This window comes from Cyprinodon variegatus, unplaced genomic scaffold (assembly GCF_000732505.1).
Source record: "Cyprinodon variegatus isolate N-32 unplaced genomic scaffold, C_variegatus-1.0 Scaffold197, whole genome shotgun sequence".
Classification (NCBI taxonomy): Eukaryota; Metazoa; Chordata; class Actinopteri; order Cyprinodontiformes; family Cyprinodontidae; genus Cyprinodon; species Cyprinodon variegatus.
Window position 1 is genome coordinate 877,570 of NW_015150650.1, and position 13,872 is coordinate 891,441.

Below are 13,872 nucleotides of genomic sequence, written 5' to 3' on the forward strand. Positions count from 1 at the left end.
TATATATATATATACATATATATATGTATATACGTATATGTATACATATAGAAAAAGAGGTAATTAAATTAATCTAAAACTGCCTTACACACTACAATTAAGGTGAAATTACACTTAAAATGTTATTTGTAATTTTCACCAGGATCTTTGATTAAAAAAAACTTGTTTGATTGCAGGTGTGAAAGCTAACCTGAATTGTAGTTTGGACCTAAAAACAGACCCCTTTGTCTGCCTGCAGGTGAACCCTGCTACGGTCCGTCGACATTCACCATCAACTACAGTATCAAATGTACCAAAGAGACCAACGGATCTCTTGCATGCATGATTTATAGACGCATGTGTCATCTGTAAATGTTTAAATCCCAGCTGTGCATCAGTGTTATCAGAGCAGCACGTTTTAGCCGTTTGCCCTCTGCTGTCTGTCTCTCCTCATTTAGCTCATTTATGCTGCAGAGCCTGTTGCTGCTCATGCTGCCTAGTTTCCTGTGATCTTATCCAGGTGGTTCGGTTCACTTTCATAAATGTTCTGCATTCCCTGACATGCTAATTAAACCCTCCATACTACCAGACATGCGTTTTTTGGTCTTGTCAGTCTGTGTTGTCCTGCAATGGACTGACTGATGACCTAACCTTGGAGTAAAGATGGAATTCAAGTTTTCTTTCTACTTTTAATAGTTTTGAATGTTTGTCTTACTTTCTGTATAGTTTATTCCATATACATATATTATCTTGCACCACATGACAAACACAACTGATTGCAGCTAACAGAGCAGTACATAATTGTGACATGAAAGGCACATGTTGAGTGTTTTTTCAACTGATTTGCATCTAAGGTTTTAGTGCAATATATTTTTACCTGTGTTATTTTGTCAAGATCTAAAATAGGTTTAGGATATAATATTCCTTTCAGTCTAGGGTTAAAAAATTTACCAGATTAATCGGGATTAACTGATTATTGAAATAATTGACAATTAATTTTGTGATTAATTGATCATTAAGTGGAGTATAGAGGCCCTAAAACAAAACTGTAGTTGACAGAGCGACCCACTTAAAGCAGCAAAGACACCAAAAGTCCAAAAAATTTTAAATAAGTAATTTTTTTCTTAAATCAGGAGGCAAGCGAGACACTTTGCCAATGAAACGAGACAATTTCCATTCAAAATAAGAAAAAACAACTGCACTGTCTTATTTCAAATGCATATTATCTAATTACTATTTCTACGAGTAAAAAGACTTATTCTATTGGCAAACGATCTTATTTACCTGCTCAAATTAAGTAAATTCACTTAATCAAAGACATTTTCTCCTATTTCCAGGTCGTTCTTGCAGTGTATGCTCTATCCGGAACTCCTCGAGTGGAAACAATTTGGTTTCACCTCATTGGATTTCGTAAAAAGTCTTTTTTAAGGAACCTTTGGCTTTCCGATTATTAATTAATTAATCCATTAGCAAAATAATCATTAGTGGCATTATAGAAAATGTTTCCATACATCATGTAAAAAAATATTTGAAGTTTACTTTCTCATCTTTCTAAGTGGGAAAACTTGCACAATCAGATGCTGCCTAAATAGTTTTTTTTGGCCCACTGTAGTGAGAGGTTTAATATGTGGTCAATCAGAATCCTCTTTACTGGCGACTGGTTTCCATGGCTCACATCTTACCATTAGTTAAATCTTTAAAACTATTAGAGGAAAACAGATAAATGCACATTATATATGTATAAAAATCAACTTTTTGTGAACATAATTCATAGACTAGATATAGTATAGAAACATTAGGAACTGCAAGAAGCTCAAACCTCACACCTTCTGCTTACAGTCACATTATAAGGCCTCGAACTCTGAAGTGAAAAAAGAAGGAAAAAAAGACATTCATGAAGAAAAGGTGCAAAGGATGTGGCAGATTTAACCCTTTTTTCTAGTTAATTAACAACAATGATACACAGTAGAAATGTGAGATTTCTCTCTTGTTCGCAGCCTGAAAAGCTCCTTGGCACAAACTTTGTTCTCATTTCTGTTTTCAAGTCAAGAGCCACCTAATTATGAGTGAACAGAGTTTGGATGCGTGCTCCAAATGAATCAGAATTGGAATTAATGTAGCTTACAGGGGAACCAGACAGAAGGTGTCTGCGTTCGCCGTGCCGTGTTTAATACACAGCCCTACCAAAAGCTAGTTGGTGCTTGGTGATTAAATCAATCCAGTCGACACCATGACAAGTAAGGGAGATTTATCTGGCATGCCAGGAGCGGCGTAATATCTGCAGAATCCGTCCAACAACTGAGTAATAAATCTAAACAAACCGACTGCAGGCAGCTTAAAGGGAGCTAAACACTGCTGAAGCGGTGTGACGAATGGCACTTCTTCACCGCGTGTACAGCAAACGGGAACACAAAAGAAGCAACGCTTTTAGATATCTTCCACGTTAGAGTTACGAGACAGAGAGACAGAGGAGGGCCGGAGTATAACTCACACAGCTGCAGCAAATCTTTTTTCTAATAGCAGCTTAGAAGCTGAATGTCAGACGACGATGACGAATAGGTGGGTTAAGATGAGGGGAAATAACAGGCTGTTAGGAGTAAATATTGTTGTCATGCAGCAAGAGTAAACGTGGTAAGAAGTGACAGCTTCAAAGATGGTCTTGGTTCTTTTTTTTTGTAAGATTTTGAAATCTCACTACATTAACTTACTTTTTTTCCTTGTATAACAATCATTTAATAAATCAAATATTCTATCAGTTATTCTTTGGATTAATTGAGGCATCAGATTGAAATTTGCCCATTTTGCAGCTATTCCTTTGAAAGTTTCAGTATTATGTGATTCACAGGCATAGAATTCAATTCTATAGAAAACTCAGATAACTGTCTAGCCTTCAGTTTTTTAAGAAATGACCGTATATAATTGAAAAATGTGAACTTTATATTATAGCTGTTTCTAAATCAGCCTCCTGTAAATTGAAAACCCTATTGTCGTTTTTTACATTCTGTAACTGTTTTGTTGTTAAAAGGTTTATGTTGTTGTTTTATCTCAGATAATCCCATGTTGGACCCATAAATGATGTTCTCTGAAAAACGAGACATTTCAGCTTGGTTAGATGCCTTCCAGTCATGCTCTCCTACACACACCTGAATGTTTGACTACTTAATGCAAAGACATAAAGTATAAAACATGAACCTTACCTCAGTATAGGATAAATGTGTTTGCTTACTACTAAGTGTTGAAATCCTGCCGTCTTTTAGGTAAAATTTTGCTATTACTTCACTGTCAAACTCAAATTTCTCAACAAAGATATGTGGCTTGCACTGATATCTTCGCTTTTATTTTATTTATTTTTTTTTAAATGAGGATTACCTCCAAAAATAAAGTCCACCCAATATATATTTTTTAAAGGAATTCATTCTTGGGAAATTTAAAAGTATGGTAATCTCATTGGCATCCTAAAATACATTTCCTCAGAGGTATTTTTTAATCAGCCAAATAGTGGATTAAGGAGTGGTTACTACTGCAAACTCAGCAGAAGTGCGGTTTCAGATGTTTCGCTAATTGTCGCAGCTGATAGCCTGCAGCAGCTGCAGGAAACGGCTGTTCTGGGATGTTGAACCTCGGCTTGGTGACCGCTTCTCCAGAGCAGGAGCTACACCTAAAAGGTGGAGCTAACTGTTTTTCGTTCTACTGATTGGCTGCTTCAGGACATAAAGGATTCCTCAAGCATGACCCAATGCAAAATGCTTGGTATGTTTTTGATGAGGGATAATGTTATAACACTATATAAAGCTTATAAATGTTAAATATACATGATGCTGCATCTTTACTTGAAATACAGGAAAAAATGCAAATATGGAAAAGAAACTCTACTACTTTTGTAAAAGATCCACGTTTTATCACTCATAACACATTAACAGAGCATGTCTTAAGCTGTATTTATATATTTGGAGCAAGAGATACAGCTGCTGTTTAAAGAAGCAAGTTTTAACATCATGTCAGAATCTCAGTCTTTTCTGGTTGACTCAGCATCTATCCAGAGCCATCTGCCACTGTGGGGTTAAAGGTCATGAAGAAAAAGTTCATAAATGATCACTTGCATACTAGATTCTGGATATTAGACAGGAAAAAAAGAAACTTATTTTCAAATTAAACACAATATTAATTGAACTTTTATGAATTTCACACCGGAGAAATTCACCTCCGGATTTGACCCATCCCCTTGGGGAGCAGTGGGCTACCATTGTGTGGCGTCTTGCTCAGGGACCCAGATTGAAGTCTGTGGGGATTGAACCGGGTACATGCAACCTTCTCAGAGCATAGTGCACTGCGCTAACCACTAGGCCAACAGTCCCCAATGTTCCCCTTCCTGGTTTAGGCCTCAGGCTGCACTACCATCAGAGAGAGATGATCCCTTGCCTCCTTATATACACAATATTCATCTTGATTGAGAAATGTTCTCTGGTGTGCAGCAACACGGGTTGACCCAGCCACCAGCAAAGATCCTCACTGTAACAGGAAGCTCACTCGAACCAGAAAAACCCCAGAGACCCCAGCAGATCTTAGCTGATATGGGAGATCTTATGCTGCTGTTGCCTCTCTGCTTTATGATTCATTGCATTTGGGCCTTTAGAGATAAAAAAAAAAAGGGATTCTAGCAGTTGTTGCCTTTCAAAGATTTCAAAGCTGTCTCATTACCATCTGATGTCAACAACATATTTTAATTAGGATCAGTCTCTGCAAAGTAAAACAGTATTTTTTAAAGAAACTGCCATTATATCAACAGTCTGAAATACAGAGAAGCCATTAAAAATTTCCCCACTTTCCTTGATGGTGCAATAAGATTCATTTTTTAAACATCAATCTTTGCACTAAAATGTTCTTTCTGCCATGATGTGTGGACATTAAGATCTAAAGAGAAGAGCTTTCTCCTGGTCAGACCCTGTAATTCAGTGAAAGGATTCAGAGTAAAAAGAATATGCATGCCCAGGAGAAGGAGGGAGTCACTCCACTGGCTGGAAGTGGGCTTCCATTCAGCTGGTGTTTTACTGAGAAGGGCCATTTTAAATGGCTGCTACTGTACTTAGACTCATCTAGCACAATCCGTGGTACCATGTTCAGAAAGCTTCAGTCCCATTACCTCCTCATTCTAGTGCCGCCTTCTTGTTCAGAAATGCTTCTTCATGCATATTCATGTCAGGTCAGTCTACAGACTAACACGCTGTGGTAACAAGCACTTGATGTGTACCTAATAAAGTGGCCTGTATGTATAAACTATAAGAAATAAAGAATATTAGCAAAGAGAGTTTTAGATATACTCGTTTAAAAATGGTTAAACTGTTAAAAAATCCATATAACCTCAATAGATGGGGAGGGCAGATGTCTGAGGTGATGAGGTCTTTATTTTTAGAGCTGGACTCAAGTGGCACTGAAGTCTGTCCTAGAAAGACTTGAGGAAAAAAAAAAACTCCCAACCTGAGATTAGAAACTGGAGACCACTAAGCAGTTTTTATCTTATCTAATCAGTGGTTAAGGAAGCTGATAAGAAAAGCCACAGACAGCAGCTCAGACTGGGATTTCCATAACCTGCTGTGCCTTTGATTTATCAAGGACGTTGGACTCTGTTAAAGGACCTCAGTTTGTTTCAGGACAAAACAAACTCCCCTCGCATGTAATATTTATCGCTCTCATTGGTAAAACAGCCATATTACACAGAAAAGGATTAATTTTATGCAGAATTTGGCATCGACCATTGTTATTCACATTTTGCTCATACTACTGTTTTTATGTCCTGCATGAATGAGTAATTAAATGTCCATATGTTGAATCCATAAAAACAGAATATGATAGTAATGAATATTCTAAACAGATGCCGTGTTAAAACGGAGGTTTAGATGGCTCACCTTAGATAAAAAAAAAAAACACTATTTCAATCATTAGACACTTCTGCTGTCCTTGGAATAACAAGTTAACATGCAAGTTATATATTAGATTTATAATACTTGTGTATTTAATTATAAAACAACTAATGGAGCTATGACTATGAAGTCTATTTAGTTTTTGTTTAATCCTATACCTTTATCTTTACAAATAATCCAGTATTTTGAGTATATTTTGTATAATTATAAGCACAAAAAGATAAATATCAATATGCTGTAACCCATTTTTAACACATTTAGTTCCTATTTGAAATACAAATATTTTTAAAGCTGTCAACAAAGTAGGGAAAAGAGTTCCAAGTTGTGCCAGTTTGTACAAATTATCAACAGGAACTAAAATTAGCTTTAAGGTTTGCACTTGTCTATAATAACAGTGTCTATAATAATTATAAACAGTGTAAACTGTTTGCTTCATAGGTTTTTTTTCTTTTCTTTTAGCAGATGATCTTGATTTACCCTGTAATAATAAAACAAAAACAAAGAATTTTTTAATTGCCGGGTTAGTTCCTTACTCTGGTGGAGCAGAGGGCAATTTTCAGGATTCCAGAGTAAACTCTTTGTGGCACTGCTTATTATCAAGGGAGGTGTATCCTGCAGAGCTCTTTGTGTCTCTTAAATAATTACTGGCCTCAGAGAGAGGAGAGTGCAGGGGAGACAGCTTGATGGTGAGCATTAGACAGCCGCATATGTCTTTTTCTGCAGCTCTCTTTACTCAACATGCCTACTTGTGCTTCCTGCAGCCTCTGCTGGTGAGAAACTCCTTCTCTCTGTGGTTTATGCGTGTCTCACTGCGGCCCCTTTGCCCTTTGCAAGCAGCTTTAGGAGTGCTGACATTCCTCTGTTCAGAATGCATGAACTTCTCCTTTGGGAAGTAAATCTGTTTCCATAATTGGTCCCAAGACCACAGGATAAATACGGACATCCTCTGACTTAATTGTTACCGGCATGGAAACCTGGGTGCCGGGTCTGATGCAGCGGCAGCCACGTACACACTCGCAGTACGCTCCCCATGCAGCTGGTACCCGTTCTGTTGCCAGGGTAACATGATCAGGTCAAAGCGGTTGAGTGATCTATCCTGTTCCCAGCTAAGGACCCCACCACCACAACCTTCTCTGCTTGTCCATCTTTGCACTGCACTATCTCTGTCCATCCTCTTTGTCCTCTCCTTTGGCTCTTGTGTGTCATAAGTTTCTTCGTCATAAGTTTCCTCTACCGATGAAAGTAAAAAAGGTCAGCCTTTATTCAGCTCTCGGTATTTAATAAAAAAACTGTATTAACAGTATTATTTTAGCTGGACATTAAATCAACAGTGTCAGTAGGGTAGTTCACCAGTGTTTTTTGTTTAAATATATGTTAAAAGTAGACAGGAAATTTTGAAATTGGAGTATCGAATTGTGTGTTATTGTAATATATTAAAGACGAAAGTTTAACACCAACTATATGGTCCTAAAAAGGAATAATTGTAAAATTTTAACTAAAAAAGCATTAAAATAAAAATATTGCTACCCTTAAGTTGGATTAGGGCTGAGCAATAAAACAATAGTGATATGTATCAAGATATAAACGTGATCAATAACAATAAAAGATCCATTAAATAATTATTGAACAACAGGTTTGGAACTATGCAAAAGAGTTAGCCAGAAATAACAGGAAATGCGGAGGCTCGCAAGGTATTCTGGGGGATGTAGTTTAGTGGAGAGCGTCTCAGCTCCCACGGCTAGGCTAACTAGCAATAACACACAGTTAGTGTGGCGAGCTGGTCCTTTCTGAAGTGTGCCGCACTGTTTGTAAACTAGAGTGGATAGTTGGAGGGAATGAGTATGGCAGAACAAGAGGACATGATGGGCAAAGAAAGGAAGGGTATCATCACCAGTGTGGCAATATTTCAGATATTTGAAAGCCAACAAGTCAGATTGATGCTACCTCCAAGCTATTCCTGGTCACCATGCTGACCAAATTAGGCAATACACCAAAGTTATTTTATTAAATTCAGTTTATTTACATAGCGCCAGTTTACAACACATGTCATCCCAAGGCACTTTAAAATTCAACCAGATCATACAGTCACATTGATTCAAAGTTTTCTATCTAAGGAAAACCAGTTGATTGCATCGACTTATCAACTCAAAGGCAATCCCTCACACCAGGCATGCTTGTAGGGTAATGTGCAACACGTGGAACATGTTGGATTCCAAGTGGAATACAGGATAATTCTGCAGATGCTACATTTTTCAGGGCCAAGATGCTAAAGCTTTGGGCATTGCGATGTAGAAAAGTGGAAAAGTCAGGAAATGAATTCATGAATAAATAAATTTTGACATCTACAGTTCAGTCATTGAAAAAGAATCTATCTTGATTTTCTTAAGGTAATACACCTTTAAATCAAGAATTTGAAGAAAAAAAAATTTCCCATAACTACAATGCTGGTGAAGATTCTCAGTCATCCAGGTCATAGTCATCACAAAAAAGTTAAAGAACAATCCACTGGACTTTGTTTCCCAGTTTCAAGACGTTTCGCTTACCATTGAGGAAGATTTTTCAATTCAAAATGTCAGAAATAACGTTGAGTTTGAGGCTTTTTAGAGTGGACCAAAAACAAAGCCTTGTTTTAGCTTAGAAAACATGCAAACTAAAACGGACCAACGGGTCCGCCCCTTTGGAATGGGGGTCGTTTGGTTTCTTTGTTAGCCTGCAATGCCCCATACCTGTCTATGTCTCTGAAAGGGGGGTTGTTAAAGGGAATTGTTGGCCTGGCTGAACAGGCAAAGTGTTGTTCCCTTCTATGGGGGTGGGGGTTGATTTTTCCTTTCTTATCATAGATGGCTTCCTTCACATCCCTCTCAAACTACTAGGCAAGGCAAGAGCAAGGCAAGGCAAATTTATTTGTATAGCACAATTCAGTACAAAGATAATGCAAAGTGCTTTACATGATTAAAATATAGGAAAATAAAACACAATCAGAGCAAGTAGAAGAAAAACTAAATGATAAAAAAGATGCAGAAACAAGAAAAAACATTAAAAGCAGTTGGACTAAAGGAGATAAAAAAGAAAAAAATGAACTAATGTTTCAGTTGAACTAGAACAGTCAAAGGCAATCCTAAACAAATGTGTTTTTAGTCTTGATTTAAAGGAACTCAGGCTTTCCTCACTTTTACAGTTTTCTGGAAGTTTGTTCCAGATAAGTGGAGCATAGGAACTAAATGCTGCTTCTCCATGTTTAGTTCTGGTTCTAGGTATGCAGAGCAGGCTGGAGCCAGAAGACCTGAGTGGCCTGGAGGTAAATGTATAGACTAACAGAAGTACTTTAAAGTCTATTCTCTGAGATACAGGGAGCCAGTGGAAGGACTTTAGAACCAGGGTGATGTGCTCTACTTTCTTAGTCTTAGTGAGGACACCGGCAGCAGCGTTCTGGATCAGCTGCAGCTGTCGGATCCACTTTTTAGACAGACCTGTGAAAACACCGTTGCAGTAATCGATTCGACTAAAAATAACTACTATCTTCTTTGTCCAAAATGTGACTCGGCAGTACATCTACACCTTATGGACATTCTTTTGAGGACCAGCTTTTTTGGAATGAGCATCACTATAATGTGCCATATTTCCCTAAAAGTGTTCCCTTATTGTCGTTCTCTTTACTCTAACATCTTCAAAAGTGCCATTATTAGACCGTTCAGTTTATTGAAAGACATAAAAACCACAATAAAAAGTTCTAAGTGGAAAGTAACCTGCCCTCTATGATGGACACTCACAGCTAATATTTTGCTCTGACTTAATGGGGTAAAAATCCTGGTTCTGTTCCATGCACTGGTGTAACAGCTCTTTAAATATGGCCCTCTAGGTGATGAATGGCATGACAAGTTGCCTGTTAATACCATCTGGTCCCTCATGAGAAATGATTGTGTTTCTAGATGAGGTGAGAGGAGCTGCTTTGAGCTGCTGGGATGTCAGCGAGATAATGTTTAACCATGCTGTCAGAGTGGTGTCAAACTGTGAGCAGGGTTTGCTTACAAACCGTTTGTCAGCGTTTAAAAATGTATTTCATCAGAGTGAAATGACAAGACTGATACAATAATTGCTTCCCCAAATACAAAGCTTTGCTGGTTTTAATCTTTAATTTGCTGCTGCTTTCATTAGCACAGCACGTCAGTAATCAAGTGTTTTCCTTGTGCAATAAAAAAAAAAAAAATGTAACTGTCACATCCAGTTTTAAAAAACCTTGCTTTGATTTTTATTTATTTTCCAAACGTACAGAGAAAAAAGATTTCCTATGTGCTTGTTTCCAGTGTCTGACACATAAATACCTGTTGTGATGGAGGGTTTCACATTAACACTTTATCTAATGCACCATCTGCTAGCTTTCCAGCCCTGGAACACATCATTTGATCATTTGTTGCTTTTGTCGCGGTTAAAGACAGATGTTGAAACATGAGTTAGCGGTCCTGTGGGTTCAGCTGTAACCAGCTGCAGGCAGCAGCGGCGTCCGCCGAGGGTTTTTCACCGGCCACGCGTTCTCATCAATTTAAACTTATTTTTAGTCTTGGTAAAAACGAGGCATTAAAATCCTCCTTTCTGTCACAAGACAAACAGCTGACCAGGCACGCTTCTGTTTGCAGCACTCCGCCGTACTTAACTTAATCAGTTTGCACTTTTGACATCTACTGAGGTCAAGATACAAATATGAACTTTTGTATAAATTACAGATTGCAGCTGTCATGGTAGGTTTTTCCCCTCATTCTTTCGTTTATATTCTTCCACTAAACCAAATGTTTCCAAAAAGCCTGGAGTCCTAAGAAACTCATTGTTAAAAAGAATTATTTGGCAGAATAGCAACATCTTTTTAGCACCAGCATAAATAAATAGAGAGAAGCAGGAAAAGTGTTGATATTACAGAGAAATTGATTAAAAGAACTTAAAGGAGCATAGCAGCAGTTTCAGTTTTGATTTTATGTTGCAGAAGTTCAACCCTTGGTGAGAAGTTGAAAAATCCACATGCAAGAGAGAAAAGAAAAAGCACCACAGTCTGCTGTTATTTCATCTGGAATAAAAATAATTCTGAATATTAAAGTTATTTTAAATGGATTATCTCACCTTTTTAGCAAAAAAAAAGGCTCCCTCCTTATTAAACGCTTGCTCTACATTACTTTTCTCTAACTTTGTTGCCAATCAGGCTCCAATACTGTCTTTTGAAGGCTGTGATGAGGCATGAGGTGCACTCATGGCGGGTCCTTTTTGATCCATCATCACAGACTGTCGCCCATGTTCTCTCGCTGCAGTGGATTGGTGAGATATAGGAGCCCATAGAGGCAACTGTGATAAATAGAACAAAGCTTATTCTACTGTTGGGCAATTGTAAGAGAATGTAGGATGTAAAAAAGAAATATATTTACATTTTAGCCTTGAGCACGGCACCTTTAATTCAGTAGCACTGAATCAGATACAGGGATTAGTGTCAGATACTGACCTTTTTATATGATATATATTCCTTTATATATCTAAACCAAGCAAAACATTCCTTTTACTTTTTTTTTCAAAGAAAATCAAACAGATCTGATTAAATTTGCCAGGATGGTGTGGAAAAAATGTTAAAGTTTAATTATTTAGGGTAGAGTTTATCACAGAGCTAACACTTACCATGTAATAACAGAACCCCATGCCTACAGTAAAACAAGGGGATTGAAGTATCATGCTGTGGGCCTTTTTTTTTTTTAAGGAATTGGTTTCTGTCTATTAAGTAAATTTAATTGTGAAAAGTACAAAACATTTCAAAAGGAAAAATATTAGAATAAATGAAATGTATTTTTTAAAAGTGATTCCAAGCATAAAAGAAGAAAAGATTGGAACGGAGAAAAATTAGCGTTTGAAAATAGTTCTGCACCGAATGAATGCAAATATGTGGGGGTCAGCTAGAGAGGGCTGCAGACAGAAGAATGGTTATTTTAATAGAACTGTTTCATAATCAAGGAAAGAAATAATGATATCTTCATATTTAGTTGAACTGTACAGGATAAATGTTGCTGTTTTAAAAAGAAATGCACGCTCAGTTCTAATGATGCTGTCTTACAGTAGAAACAGCTCTTTGCTTTGTTTGAATTACAAAATATGCCAATTATGATGATCATTAAAACCTTCATATTGCTGCCTCACAGGAAATAATGGCCGCTGGATAATTTGATTTATGTGACACATGGAGATATCAGGTCCAGGCAAGATGAGCAGCTGAAAACCTCACTGTCACTAAAACAGCACTTTGAGGTGGAAATAGTTTGTTCTGCCTGTTGTTATAAATATCAGTCTAAATAGTTATTTAGAGGAGAGGAGAAAAAAAAAAACCCTGAGGAGGATATTAAAGCGTATTAAATGTTTTTTATTAATTCCTATAAACAAACACTGGTTCAATCCAGGGTGTAGCTGAAATGTAGAGGGAATGATTAGTTAAAGAGGGGAATGGTTTGGTTACAGCCAAACTGCAAAGCAACTATATTCTCTCCATTGTGCAATAAAGCAGCACTTCATATCATAAGCTCATTATATTTGAGCCATAAAGTGATTATGTTCTCCAGTACAGCATTGTTCTGCTGCTGACAGGATTAAAGATGACTCTAAAAGAGGAGCTTTAGCATCGCCGCTCTCTTCTTTACTGTTTTCTGGCTTTGTCAAAGCCAGTAGGGAAAAGGGGCCGCGCACTTGACTGTTTGCCAGCTGCGGCACACCCACCATCCTTTCTTTAACGCATTTATCTCCTGCCAGTCTGGCTATCCGTCTACATCAGCCTGTTTTTGTTTTTGTTCGAAAGGCGGCGTGAGCTGTTGTTTTTCATGGATCTGTCATCCTCAAGAGCGCAATCATTTCAAGGTTCTTAGGAAAATCCTGCAAATGCTAAAGAGTGTAAATCTAAACACGAGTGTGGCATTGATCTGTGTGTCGCTGGATGTGAAAGCAGAATTCAGATGAAACTACGGGTTTCGCAATGACAACCGGATCGCTTTGAACTTTCTCACATTGTGTCATGTTACAACCACAAACCTCAATGTGTTCTTTCAGGGGGTTTTTTGTGGACGACCAACACAAACTAGTTCCTTAATTTAAAGTAAAGAAAAAGCAGTAATCCAGCTTATTTTGTAGAATATTTCAATTCAATGTTTTTAGTTTGTTTCAGTAGCACCCTAACCATTTAATGGTTTATCTGAACAGATCCTCTTCTTGATAGCAATTGAGCTTCTAGTTTTGGAGGCGCTTGTAATTAGTTTTATTTTTAAAAACTCCTGAAGCTCAGAGTGTGAATAGTAGACATCCGAACATCAGAGTTCAGATGTTGACTGGATGTTGAACGTCCAACTCAGTCTCATGTCTTTTGCTGCCTTTAACAAACAGGGTTCAGCCCTGTTCCCGCTGAGGAAAAGCATCATCACAGCATCATGCTGCCACCACCATAGTTCCTCATGTGTTCACAGTGCAGTCTTTGCTTCCTACCACCTGTTTCTCATTTACCGCGTTATTAATGTACAAAGCTTCTACTTCCTCATTTTTGTTCTATCCTTGTTCAGATGGAGTTATTTTTGTTCCGTTATTGTTGCAAGCAAAGAACTTGTTTTGTAAAGAAAGAAAAAAATGATAATAATAATAATAAAAAAAAACACTTATTGCAAAAAATATCTGAGAAAATGAAAACATCCAGAAATGTAAAAAAAAAACTCCTCAGGTATTTGTTAAATATCTCTTTTTCAGATTGAGGTTCATAAATTTGATTCTTTTCATATTGTGTTTTACAGATCACATTGTCTTCATTTCTAGGGGTGGCCTTACCCATGGAGTTAAGAGCAAAGATGCATTTGTATTGGTCTGCAAGCGTTGGCAACAATATCTCTATTGAAGTGAAGAGAATGTGATCTGGAAAACCAGTTTAAAAGATGTATAATTTCTAAAAATAAAAAATGAACATTTTGCAAGAATGAAA

General features: G+C 37.3%; 1 protein-coding gene across 8 annotated transcripts in view; it reads left to right on the plus strand.

Moving 5' to 3' along the window:
* Positions 1 to 13,872, plus strand: part of LOC107087863 (autism susceptibility gene 2 protein-like) — a 445,596-nt gene that overhangs the window by 134,892 nt on the left and 296,832 nt on the right. The gene's annotated exons all lie outside the window — the stretch shown is intronic.